The sequence below is a fragment of the Dipodomys merriami genome, unplaced genomic scaffold (assembly GCF_024711535.1).
Source record: "Dipodomys merriami isolate MVZ:Mamm:240054 unplaced genomic scaffold, mDipMer1.0.p SCAF_1695, whole genome shotgun sequence".
Lineage (NCBI taxonomy): Eukaryota > Metazoa > Chordata > Mammalia > Rodentia > Heteromyidae > Dipodomys > Dipodomys merriami.
Window position 1 is genome coordinate 86,414 of NW_027203043.1, and position 13,490 is coordinate 99,903.

General features: G+C 35.0%; 1 non-coding gene across 1 annotated transcript; it reads left to right on the forward strand.

Annotated features, from left to right (window-relative positions):
• Positions 1-13,056: 13,056 nt before the first annotated feature.
• On the forward strand, positions 13,057-13,162 carry LOC138828988 (U6 spliceosomal RNA). The gene has a single exon (XR_011372456.1). It is a non-coding gene; the product is annotated as a U6 spliceosomal RNA (small nuclear RNA).
• The last annotated feature ends 328 nt before the right edge of the window (positions 13,163-13,490 follow it).

Consider the following 13,490-nt stretch of genomic DNA (forward strand, 5'->3'; position numbering starts at 1 on the left):
CGGAACTACTCTTGCATTTCTCTTATTTCTGGTGAGGTCGGGCATTTCTTCATGTGTCTATTGGCAATCCTTCTTTCCTCTTCACAGAATTTTCTCCGTAAGTCTTTTGCCCTCTTGTTTTTATTTATTTATGTATTTTTATTTTGAAAATACTGTACAGAGGAGTTTAAATTACATGGGCAAGATAATGAGTACATTTCTTATCAAGCATTTTAGCCTCCTCCTTTGTTTACCCTTCCCATCCCTTCCCATCTTCCCCCCTCCCCCCAATCCTCCTCACCCTCCCATGAAAGTTGTAAAATTCATTTTCGACATAACGACTTGTACATCTCATTGTTGCAATGTAGCCCACTTATTTATTGGACAGTTTTTTTCTTTGAGGATTTGTTGTTGGGGGATTTAATGTTTTAAGTTCCAGGTATAGTTCACATATGAGAACCTTGTCCATTGTATGGCTAGTGAATATCTTCTCCCAATAAGTAGGCTTTCTATTGATCTTGCTAGCTATATCCTTTGCCATGCAGAAGCTCTGCAACTTAATGCAATCCCATTTTTCCAAATTTTCTTTGATTTGTTGTGTTTCTGTGTCTCTTTTAAGAAACTTTAGGCTTATGCCAAGGAGACCTAGTAATGATTTCAGACCTGCAATGTTTTCAGAGTGCCTGCTTTGACTCCGAGGTCCTTGATCCATTTGGATTTGATTCTGGTGCAGGATGACATTATGGATCTATTTTTGATTTTCTACCAGTGATTAACCAATTTTGCCAGCACCATTTACTGAAGAGGCTGTCTTTCTTCCATTCTATTTTTTTAGTTCCCTTATCAAATATTAGATGTCTATAGGTCTGTGGGTTTATTTCTGGGTTTTCAATTCTATTCCATTGGTCCTGAGGTCTGTTCTTATGCCAGTGCCAAGCGTTTTGATTACAATGGTTTTGTAGTAGTGTTTGAAATTTGGTATTGATATTCCTCCAGCACTGTTCTTTCTGTTAAGGATTGTTTTTGCTATTCAGGGTCTTTTATTGTTCCATATGAATTTTTGGATTGTCTTTTCTATTTCCTTGAAGAATTATGTTGGAATATTGATAGGTATCACATTGAATTTTAGATAGCCTTGGGAAGTTTTGCCATTTTCACGATGTTGATCCTTCTAATGCAGGAGTATGGGAGTTTTTTTTTGCTACTTTCTAAGTTCTGTTTTGATTTCCTTTTTCAAGTTTTTAAAGTTTTCATCATAGAGATCCTCCACTTCTTTGGGTATGTTAATTTCTAGGTATTTTAATTTTTGTGGGGCTATGACAAATAGAGTTGTTTTCTGGTTTTCAGCACGCTTTTCTCATTGTTGGCATACAGAAAAGCCATTGATTTTTGAGGGTTAAATTTATACCCTGCTACTTTACCAATATTTTGAATCAGCTTGAGTAATTTGAGAGTGGAGTCCGTGGGATTCTTTAAATACAAGATCATGTCATCTACAAAGTGGGAGAGTTTTACTTCTTCTTCCCCTATTTGGATCCCTCTAATGTTTGCATCTGGTTTTATGGTTTAACTAGGCATTTAATTCTAAATTGAAGAGAAGTGGAGACAGTGGACATCCTTGTCTCATTCCTGAGTTAAGAGGAAATGGCTTTAGTTTTTCACCATTAAGTATAATGCTGGCTGTAGGTTTGTCATGTAGAGCCTTTGTTGTACCTAGGAATGTTCCCTGGATTCCTAATCTTTGCAGAAGGGGTGTTGGATCTTGTCAAATCCTTTTTCTGAATCTATTGAGATAACCATGTGGTTCTTGTCTTTGCTCTTTTTGATGTGATGAATTATATTAATTGATTTGTGTATATTGATCCAACTTTGCATGAAATGAATCCTGTTTGATAGAGGTGTATGATTTTTTGGATGAATTATTGAAGTCGATTGGCCAAAAGTCTGTTGAGAATTCCTGCATTAAAGATCATCCAAGAAATGGGTCTATAGTTCTCGTTCTTTGAAGACTCCCTGCCTGGTTTTGGGATGAGGGTTATGATGGCTTCATAGAATGAGTTAGGTAGTTAACTTTCTCTTTCAATTTCATTGAAGAGTTAGAGGAGTGTTGGTGTGAGCTCTTCTTTGAAGGCCTTGTAGAATTCCACTGTAAATCCATCGGGATCTGGGCTTTCGTTAGATGGGAAGATTCTTACTGCTGTTTCTATTTCAATGTTGGATATGGGCCTGTTAAGATGGTTTAACTCATTTTGGTTTAGTTTCTGCATGTCAATATTTGCTAGGAAAAGGTCCATTTCTGCCAAGTTCTCAAACTTATTAGCATAAAGTTTTGAGAAGTATTCCCTTATAATGTTCTGAATCTTGGTTGTTTCTGTGGTGATGTGTCCATTGTCATCTCTGAGTGTATTTATTTGGGTGTGTTCTCTTATTTTTCTGGTAAGATTTGCTAAAGTTCTGTCAATTTTGTTAATTTTATCAATGAATCAACTCTTTCTTTTGTTGATTCTTTCTATGGTATTTTTGGATTCTAATTCTTTAATTCTGATTTAATATAAATCATTTCTTTCCATCTACTGGATTATGTATTATCTTCCTGCTCTTATTCAAGGAGGCTCTCAGATGTCTCATTAAATTGTTGGTTTCAGATATCTACAAGTTGTTTGTGTTGGAACTCAGGGCTATAAACTTGTCTCTAAGTACTGCCTTTGCTGTGTCCCAGAGTAGGTGGTAATTTGTGTGTTCATCTTTGCTGAATATCATGAATATTTAAATTTCCTTTGTAATGTCTTTCATGACCCACTGGTCATTCCACAGTGTGTTTATCAGCCTCCATGTGTTACAGGACTTTCTTCGGTGGCTTTTGGTGGTGAGTTCTAATTTTATTACCTTGTTGTGTGAGAGAATGCAAGGTATAACTTCTATGTTTCTGAATTTGGAAAAGTTTGTTTTGTGACCTAAAGTGTGGTCTATTTAGGGAAATGTGCCATGAGCTGCTGAGAAAAACGTGTATTCTGATGCTGCTGGGTGAAATATTCGGTAGATGTCTGTTAAATCTAGTTAATCTATGCAGGTGTTTAGATATGCAGTTTCTGTGTTGAGTTTTTGCCGAGTTGATCTATCTAGTGGGGAAAGTGGTGTGTTAAAGTCCCAAACAATTAATGTCTTTGGATTTATGTCAGATTTGAGGGAAAGTAGTGTTTCTTGAAGAAATTTGAGTGCTTGGTTGTTTGGCGAATAGATATTTCAAATTGTAATATTCTCCTGAAGGAGAGATCCCTTAATTAGTATGTAGCAATCTTCCTTATCTCTTCTCACTAATTTTAATTTGAAGTCTATTTTATCTGTTATTAGGCTTACAACTTCTGCCTGTTTATGTGGGCCGTTTGCTTGGTAGATTTTGTTCCAGCCTTTCACATTGAAAATGTGTTTGTTTTTATGGGCAATATGAGACTCTGGAAGGCAGTAGATAGAAGGATCTTGCTTCTTAATCCAACTTGACAGTCTATGTCGCTTAATTGGAGAGTCAATCCGTTAATGTTGAGAGTTAGAATTGAGAGCTGTTTGGGAGTTCCTGCCATTTTATGCCCCTTCTTGGGGGCTGCAGCAACTGGGTTCTTCCTATGGTTCTTGGATTCTCAGTTTGAGTGCGGTTTCTTTGCCTTTATTGTGGTCTTGTTGATTTTCTATGTGTAATACATCGTTAAGTGTCATTTATAGGGCTGGTTTGGTGTAGATATATTGTTTCAGTTGTTCTTTGGTATGGGAGGTTTTTATTTGGCCTTCAGTTATGAAGGAAAGCATAGCTGGGTACAGTATAATTGGATGATAATTGTTTGTCTTTAGGGCATAGCAGCTCTTCTTGCTGTAATTTTCTCCACTGAGATATCTGAGGTTATTTTAATTGGTTTCCTTTTGTAAGTGGTTGATCTTTTCTCCTTGACAGCTTTAAGGAGTTTTTCTTTGGAATTGATGCTGTGGGGATTATAAGGTCACGGTGGGATATCCTGTCATGGTCTGGTCTATTTGGGGTTCTAAAAGCTTTTTGAATCTGAATAGGTCTATCTTTTTGCATTTTTGAGAAGTTTTCTGCTTGGAAAATGTTAACCAAATTTTCTAGACCATTAACTTCTGACTCTAGGTGCTCCTCTACACCCATTATCCTCAGATTAGACCTTCTGAGGGTGTCTTCAAAATGTTGAATAGATCTAGCATATTCTTGGATTTGTCTTGGATAGTTGTATGTTCTTTCTGTATAATAACCTCGCTGTCTTCAGTCCCTCATATTCGATCTTCTACATGGTCTTCCATGCTCTCAAGACTTTCCACTTCGTTTTTAATTTCTTTTCCTTCTATTTGGTCAGCTTTGATGACTTCAAATTCTTTGTTGGAGCTTTGTTTTAGATCTTATATGAACTTCATTACTTCCTTAATTTGGTGTTGTGTTTATTCTCAAATCACTTAGTTGATCGGTTATGGTGTCCTTGGATTCCCATTCCTTCTGTTGGGCTCCATTCAACATTCCCTTTCTGGTCTCCCTGACTTCTTTCAGCTGTCTTTTATTGGATTCCATGCATCTATTTTTGTGCTAGAACACTATTTTAAGGCAAGCATCAACCAAAGTCCTGTAGTTGCACAGTCAAAAGTCTGGGCATTTTGTCAGTATCAATTTCTTGGCCTTTGTCATTATCAAAGATGGCTCTCTCTGGTGGTTGGAGAGGGGCCACCTTCCCTCCTCTGCTTTCTGAGAAGGAGTGAGGATGTCAGGGTGCTATTCATGCCAGAAGCTTGGTGACTGGGCCCTCTATGTTCTGTGATTGCAGCATGAATATATCTGTTCCTTGTCAGTTCTTCCTGGTGTTGAGTAGAATACACACACTGTGTCTGGCATCTTTTTGACTGGACTCTCTCTGTAGGCATGGTGACTCTGGCCTCTGATTCTCAGATCTGTTTCCTTGCCTGAATATTCCATCTCTGGCCAAACTCTCTGTACTGTGATGGCACACTTGGTGTGATTCTCTAGCCTAGGACTGTTGACTGGAACACTAAAACTGTTGTCTACATGAAAGCTCGTTTAGCCTAGACCTTCTGCCATCTTCATCCGAACTCTAGATTATGACTTTTTATACTCTAACTTGGGACAATGATCTGCTTTCAGTTACTTTCCTCTCTTCTCCTTATTTTGCCCTTCCACTTACATAATTTTTATTTAAAGAAACATATTTGACCTTATATTTCTAAATTCTTTAAAATTATCTGAATTTCTTCATACTTCTGGCAGACTCCTATATCTTTCTCAAGGGAATATTTTGTCACTACCATTTTTATCCTATATGATATTAGATATCTTCCTGCCTAATTCAGTGCAAGATATAAATTACACTCATTTAGATATTTCAACACGTGTACCACCATAAAATCCTTTCTTATGAAGAAATCATGATTTTAGTATTTCTGGGGAGGTGTCATCTGTCATTTTTGAATGACCCTAAGTGATACTTACATGCAAACATTTTCAAACCAATATGCCATTCAGTAGATGAACGAATCAACAAAATGTGATATATATATATGTATATATATATATATATACATATATACGTATATATATATAACATTTTGTTGATATATATATATGGTTGAATTCTATGCTTCCAATTCAAAAGGAAATGGAAAGATTTTTAAAAATCCTGCTAAATAAAATAAGCCAGACCCAAAGAAACAGATTCCATAGTTTCCCTCATTTGTAATAATAGGATATGTATAGAATAACACTAGCAGATGCGCAGAATTGCTCAAAAGCTTTGCATATAGGTCCATTCAAGATCATGTTGAGCAAAATAAACATCTAGATATGGAAATAGAGGTTTTTCTTTGTGGTTGTTTTTTTTTTTTTAATGTACTATGTGATTCCTTTTTTCTTTTGTGTTTTCCCCTATAGTTTATCCCCTGCTGTATTTGACTTCAGTACTGTGTGTATTGCACATGCATTTATCTTACTTTGAGAACGTAAGATGAACAACAAATTGGGGAGACAAAGGACAAAGGGAAAACCAATGCAATAGCAATACTCACAAGACAACATGTTGGAAATTTATATTACAACTTGTGAGGGGTTTGGGGGGAAAAGAAAAGTGTGAGAAAAATGAGGTAGTGGGTAAAATTTCGACATGTTATGTATTCACTACCTTACAATTAATGCAACCCCTGTATATATCATCTTAAAAATAAAATTAAACAAAAATAAGTTACATAAAGTATAATTTCACTGTATTGCTATAGTAAATATTATCCTATGTGCATTACCTTTTAAAAAATGAACACTATTTGGCATCTAATTTGAATTAATTACACCTTTCTTTATCAGACGTTCATCAACTTGAATGTTATCCAAATATACAATATTTTCACAATATATGTCATAATTTTCAAAAAAATTATAAGTTAATATTGTCCCATAGTAAAACAGAAGACAGTTTAATTCTCTGGAAACTCCTAACTTTTAAAACTGAATAATTGTTAAAAGGACAGAATATATGTGTTCTTCAAAGTTCTTACAAATACTAACTACTCATTTTCAAATTCTGAACATTCCATATCAGAGATATTCAAAACAGTACCTGTTTGTATGATATTTAATTCTGCAATAACTGCAGTTTCTAATGGGGTGCTACATATTGAGAAATCAACAGAAAAAATAGCCACATTCTGGTGGAGGATATAACTACCAAGTATGTGTAATAATTAATTCCTCAAGAGTAAACATTTGTTCATCAGAGTAATCCCAACAGTTTCCAATTTGTATGGTGCACCTTAAAATTCCCTTAATTCACATCATAAATAGCTTATCACTATTGTGAAAAAATACTACACTTGTGCTAATATGATGCCTTTCCTATTGTGGAAAGCACACTACACTAAACTTTGCTACAACATTTTTCTGATTTCTAGAAATCAGAGCACTTGCAAATATTATTTATATTTTTATCTATCATAGATATTCAGGAGGCTAAGATCAGAAGATTATGGTTCAAAGCCCACCCAGTCAGGAAGATTCCTTAGATTCTTATCTCCAATAAACTTCTCAGGAAAAGCCAGACTCAAGTGGCACTGAGGTTGAAGTTGTAGGGCATGAGCCTTGAGCAAAAACCGGCTCAAAGAGAGTGGCTTGGCCCAGAGTTCAAACCTGAGGACAAACCAAAAAATAAAACCAACTCCAACCTCGCATTTTTCTCATTGTATACAGAGGCATGTAATTAAGGAAATTTCTTCCTGTATTACAAATAGATAGAAGAACCAAGACCTCACACAATTACTGTCTTCATACCATGTTACACCAAGGCCTCAAAAAATTGCTTGTTCTAAATTAATAAATTAATATCATCCATTTGTTGGCAACTCTGTGCAGATTATTCACACTATCTCATTTTATACATGAACTGTTGGAATTATCAATTAACTAAGTTCTAATTATACCTCGCTTGAAAGAATATTTTAAGCAAATAAAATGCCTGATTCATGTGTGAATTTGTCAATTAAAACCTCTACTTAAAAAGAATTTTGTAGTATCCTATAGAATATGAAATTAGAAACAAAACCAAAATATTTATTTTAAATATGAAATCTAATTTAGCAAGGTCTACAAAGTCCTACATTAGATGAACTTTGTATTTTTCCAGGCTTAAGCTTTTGTAATCCTTCATTATTTCTTTGAAATCCAACAGAATGATGCTTATTTTTTCAAATTTTTGATTGGGAATCATGAGCCATTTTGCATCTAGGAATGTTGTGTAATGCAGAGAGCATTTAAAACACAACTGAGGATTAAAAATGAGTTGCATTTCAATAGGAAACTTGCCTTCTCAAAACATAATGACAAAATTAGCCCAAACTTCCAACTGTGTATTCCTTTCTTATTGTTTGGTTTGTTTCATTGAGACAAAATTATACTACCTGGTCCACGGAAGGTATCACTATGTAATCCCACTCTCTAATCTCCTGTCTTAGCTTGAGTGCTAGAATTCTAGGCTTGTATCAAATTGCCCTTCCATAGTTTGGTGGTTTATTTAATCTAGATACAGACTAGCAATTCTGAACTTCTCCTATGATCTTATTCATTAGACTGACTGCTCAAGTTGTTTATGTACTATTTTCAAAAATGTTCTATCATTTCACACAGGATATGAACATTTTCAAATGCACCTGCAGGGGTCTCTGATTCATTCTTCCATGGATCCAATCCCTTTAATAATGATTACTTGACTTTCTTTTTATCTCTGGTCCCTAGGTATGTAATATTATCAAACTTTGAATAAATTTCACTTGAGGACTTTCTAATATTAAAAATTATCACTTGATCTAGTCTTACTCAGGATATTTTTTCTATTGTTTTCTAACATTTCTCCATATTCTGAGAGTTGTTTTATTTGTGCAGGTGTGTTTGCACATATATGTGCCTCTGTGTGTATGTGTATGTTTGTATGTGTGTATGCAAAAGCCTCAGCAACCTCATTCAGCAATCTTGCTCATGACTAGTATTCCATCACTTGAGTTCACGCCTATAATTCTAGGTACTCAGGAGGCTGAGATCTGAGGATTGCAGTTCAAATCCTGTATGAGTAGGAAAGAAATGTTCTGAGGCACTTATCTCCAATTAACCACCAGAAAATTGGAAGTGGCGTTGTGGCTCAAGAGGTAGAGCACTAGTCTTGAGGTGAAGAGTGGAGAGATATTTCCCAGGCTGAGTTCAAACCCTGCCTCAACCATCAAAAAAAAAAAAAGAAAGAAAAAAGATAAAAGAAAGAAAAAGAAATGAGATCTTGGCCACCAGTTCATTGCTAGTATAATTCCTGCTTTCTCACCATGGACTTTTTTTCAAGTTAAGTCCATGCTCTTATATCTAACTTGCTTTGGAACCAGAATTATTCTTCAATTGTACATTTTACAAATTTGCGTGATTAGCAACTATGATTTAGAGATAGAAGTTGAAAGAGAGTGGCCTCATCGTTCATGTTCCTCTTAGTATTAATTATTTCCCTATGTCACTCCCATAGATCTACATAATGGCCTTGGCTTTATTGGTTCAATGTTGTCTTATTTGCAGAGTCTTCTATAGTATATTGAACCATTATACTTAAACACAGAACTTTTCTTTCTCTTATTATTCCTATTGTTTCTTCTACTGTTAACTTGTGTACACTTGGGAAATAATTCACAACACACACACAAATAAACTTTTCTGAGAATCTTCTCCAAGTTAAATTTAAGTTAAGAGCACTTATGGAATTTGAAATTAATGTACTCATGGATAATGGTTTCTTTTATGTTTTTATAGTAAAAAATAATGTACAGAGGGCTTAGAGTTACATAAGTAAGGTAATGAGTACATTTCTTATTGTTACAACCTCTTTTGTTTTTCCTGTGTTATCCATTCCTTCCCCATCTGCCCAATTCCCCCTCCCCTGCACAAGTTGTAAAATTCGTTTTCTACATAGTGTCTTGTTCATATCAATGTTACAATATGTCATCCGGAATCTTTGTTTCAGCATTTTGTTGTTTCCCTTCCCCTTCCCACACTAGAAAAATGTATTTGCAAGATGCAGGGCACCAACATCATATCCAGTGAAAACAGGAGTTATATCATGCGGGAAGAACATGGAGGAGAAATGAAAAAATCACATAGTACATTTTAGATACATTAAAAACAATTTCAATAAAGAATAAAACAAGTTGTGTCCCTATCTTGGGTTTCATTTTTCTTAACATTATCTTATATGGCCATATGTACATGAATAATGTTTTTATGTCATTTAAATTTTATATTTTGTATTTACTAAGTTGTCTCTGAAAGGCGTGTTACCTCATGTCCAAACATGTCTTTGTGCTAGTTCTATGAAGCCTGAAAACATTCATTTTACCTGAAGAGGGTGTCTTTCATCAGTTTTTTTTAGCTCCCTTATCGAAGATTAGATGGCTATAGGTTTGTAGGTTCATTTCTGGGTTTTCAATTCTATTCCAGTGGTCCTGAGGTCAGTTCTTGAAGATTCCTCAAAAGACTCCACATAGGGCTACCCTAAGATGCAGCAATCCCACTTTTGGGCATTTACCCAAATGTTCACAAACAAGGCCACATTAGAGGTACCAGCACGACTATGTTTATTGCAGCCTTATTTACCATAGCTAAGGTATGGAACCAAACCAGATGCCCCTCAGTAGATGAATGGATCAAGAAAATGTGGTATATATACACAATAGAATCCTATGCCTCCATCAGAAAGAATGACATTGCCACATTTGTTAGGAACTGGAAAGACTTGGAAAAATTATATTAATTGAAGTAAGCCAGGCCCAAAGAAACATAGGTCCCATGGTTTTCCTTATTTACAATAAGTAGTATATGTCTGAGTCAAACAGAAAAGGTCAGATAAGTTGATGTTAGGGAAATGAACCCTAAGATATGTATTCGAATGTTTTTTGTTCTTTCATGTGACTTTTTCTAACATATTTATAAGATGATTTCCTTGTTGCTTTTTATGTCCCTTCCCCATGGGATAACAATAACCCCTGATTTCACTGTATCTGATGTCAGTATAATTTCTGGAGGGGAACAGAAAAAAAACAAATCATTTAAATAGGGATACAGGTGGACCCATTGCAACAATGAGATGTACAAGTCGTTATTTCAAAAACGAACTTTACAACTTTGTTTTTGGGCGGAGGGAGGATTGGATGGAGGGGGGAAGGGAGGATGGGAAGGGGAAACCAAGGAGTAGGATACATTGCTTGATAAAAAATGTACTCATTCCAGATCTTAGCTATGGTAAATAATGCTGCAATAAACATAGTTGTGCTCGTAGCTTTAGTGTGGTCTTGTTTGTAAACATTTGGGTAAATGCCCAAAAGTGGGACTCCACATCCCCTCCAGCATCTGTTATTAGAGTTCTTGATTATACCCATTCTAACTGGGGTGAGGTGATATCTCAATGTTGTTTTGATTTGCATTTCTTTTATGTCTAGGGATGGGAAGGAGAAACCAAGGAGTAGGCTACAATGCTTGATAAAAACTGTACTCATTATCTTGCACATGTAATTGTAACCACTCTGTTCAGTATTTTCACTGTAAAAAATATATATTCATTGTTAGAAAAAAAAAGAATCCAAGCTTGAATAAACTGTCCCTGACTTTTTTCGAGTGTGTTCTTTATTCATATAAAAATTGTCTGAAAACTTCTTCTTGAAAGTATTTCAAAAGGAAACAATGTGCCATTTGAAGGCCAGCATAGAACAAAAGGAAATAAACATTGTTTTAAAAGATTTCTTTTGTAAGGAAACAAAGACTTGGAGGTTTTAATTTGTCTTATGCGTGGATATTTCACTATTGAGATGATTCTGTTGTTGCAGGAGTCACTTATTAATTCCTTTAGTCTTGTCCTGAATTCTCCAGCACAATTAGTATTCCAAAAAAGCAGGATCCAGTGAGTATGATCAGCAAAAGGAGCCTGTTCTCAAACCAGTGCTTTATGGATGGTCCCAAAGAAATATGTGCGTTTTTTTTTTTCTTGTTTGTTTGTTTAGTTTGTCCTGGTTCTGGAGCTTGAACTCAGAGGCTGGACCATGTCCCTGAACAAATGTCTTCCCTGGCCAACTTCCGCCAAAGCTAGGACGCTACTACTTGAGCCAAACTCCACTTCTGGCGTTTTTGGTGTTTGGTTACAGATAAGAATGTGACAGACTTTCCTGCCTAGGTTGGCTTTGAACTGAGAAAGTAAGAAAGCCAAGTGACATCAATTGTATCAAGATTTCTGTTTTGAACCAAGAAATACTAGACAACGTTTACTATAAAGCTAATATTTGACAATTTTTAAAAGAAAAGAATATGTCTAACAAAGAATCCATAACTTAAATAACTCCACAAATGAATCATTTTGGACGCATTTTTTCATCTGCTTGGGAAGATAACTATTGACTTCATAGATTCCTTTTGGGGAAACAGTCATATTTGCCTGTTGTCACTGGCTTTGTACACATGCATGCTATCCATGCTTCTAAGGGCCCTACATAAAGGAAGTCTTGAAATTCTCAACAATATTTCAATAAGATGCTCCAGCCTAAGGTTAAGATTTTAGGTGAGGACATTTATCAACACTCCTGATTCAGACTCTACTTGATATAATTTTTAATCAATAGTTTGTTTTTAGTTTTGCTCTTTGTAAATTCACATGCACCTATGAAAAATTGTGTGGCCATCCCAATAATATTCTCAAAGTACCTCTTAATCATGACTCATAAAAGTTGTATTATATTACAACAAGGAAAAATGCTATAAATAAAGAAAGCAATAATTAAATATTAATGATTACTAAAATAAAAAACAAAACAATTACCAGGGTTTTCAGTATTTGAAGTGTACATAGTAGAGTTTACTATTTTCTCATATTCCTGTACATTTAAAACTGGATAAAGCTATCAGTAGCCTTTAAATTTACTCACTAAGATTACTATTTATAGTTCATCTCATCATTTGTATGTGGATTATATCATTATTTGTTCATCACTAACATATAACGTAAAGGAGCCCTGAAGATTTAACAGAAACCATGTACTTAAAATCTTAACTCTTCACTCTGCTTCTTTACACAGTCTTTGCAACTTCTCATTAGTAAAGTTTCTATAAAATCTGAAATGTACATACTTACTAGTACATGCTACCAGAAGTATTATATACTTTATCAAAAAATTTTATGACCTGCCAAACAGTCTTAATTTTGCCATATATAAGCAAATCCCAAAATTAAACATATTTAAAATATTAAAACTTTTAACAAACGTTAACATTTGCTGCAATGATCATTATGACAAGTGCCTTTTGTAGAATAATTGAATTCCTCCTCCTACAAATCTCATGAACAACAAATATCTGGAATTATTTTGTTTTTGATATGTCAATCTTGACTTTATTCTTAAATGTGTGCTTATGTAAGCAACACATGGTTCTAAAATTTCACAATTCTTTTGAACTTATTTTTGTTGAATTGTCAAGTTTAAGAAAATCAATTACTCTTTATATATAAAAAATGTTTTGTGCTCAATTTGGCTGCACATACACTAAAATTGGAACATACAGAGAAGATTAGCATGGTCCCTGCACAAGGATGATACACAAATTAATGAATCGTTCCATATTTTTACAACAAAAATGCTGGAAGGGATATGGCCAGAAGGGAGCCTACTGCATTCTTGGTGGGAGTGTAAACTTGTTCATCCACTTTGGAAAGCAGTTTGGAGGTTCCTCAAAAGCCTCCACATAGAGCTCCCTATTATACAGCAATCCCACTTTTGGGCATTCTCCCAAATGATCACAAACCAGTCCATACTAAAACTACCACCACAACAATGTTTATTGTAGCATTATTTTCCATAGTTAAGATATGCAACCAACCCTGATGCTGCTCAGTAGAAGAATGGATCAAGAAAATGTTCTCTCTCTCTCTCTCTCTCTCTCTCTCTCTCTCTCT